This window comes from Oryzias melastigma, linkage group LG14, assembly GCF_002922805.2.
Source record: "Oryzias melastigma strain HK-1 linkage group LG14, ASM292280v2, whole genome shotgun sequence".
In the NCBI taxonomy this organism is placed as follows: Eukaryota; Metazoa; Chordata; class Actinopteri; order Beloniformes; family Adrianichthyidae; genus Oryzias; species Oryzias melastigma.
In genome coordinates, this window is record NC_050525.1 from 29,986,664 (window position 1) to 29,987,083 (window position 420).

Below are 420 nucleotides of genomic sequence, written 5' to 3' on the forward strand. Positions count from 1 at the left end.
ACCAGCGCGGGAGGTTAAGCCTGCATTTCTAAATAAAGAAACCGATGTTTGTCTTTGAGATCGGATTTAATCTTAATTTGTTTTTATTCAGATGAAGATGTTTTATAGTTTGATGGTTCAACGCCAGATCTGAGCTGCTAATCCTTCACCACAGGGTGCCAATCTGGCCACAGCCTCAGACCCAGACCCAAACATCTGCCGCTTAGATAGAACTGATGATCGCCGTGAGCAAACAGATGCTCGCCTTCAGGACCATTAGCGACTTCTATTACAATCTTTTTCACGGGGCACCACCAGGACAGAAATTATTTTTCTTCATTATTGGAAATTATGAGAGTTAAGAAGTTAAAACCAGCAGGTTTGCATTTTTTTTAAAGATCTTTGTGTTTTTTTAATGTTAGTTTATGATATTACACAGTA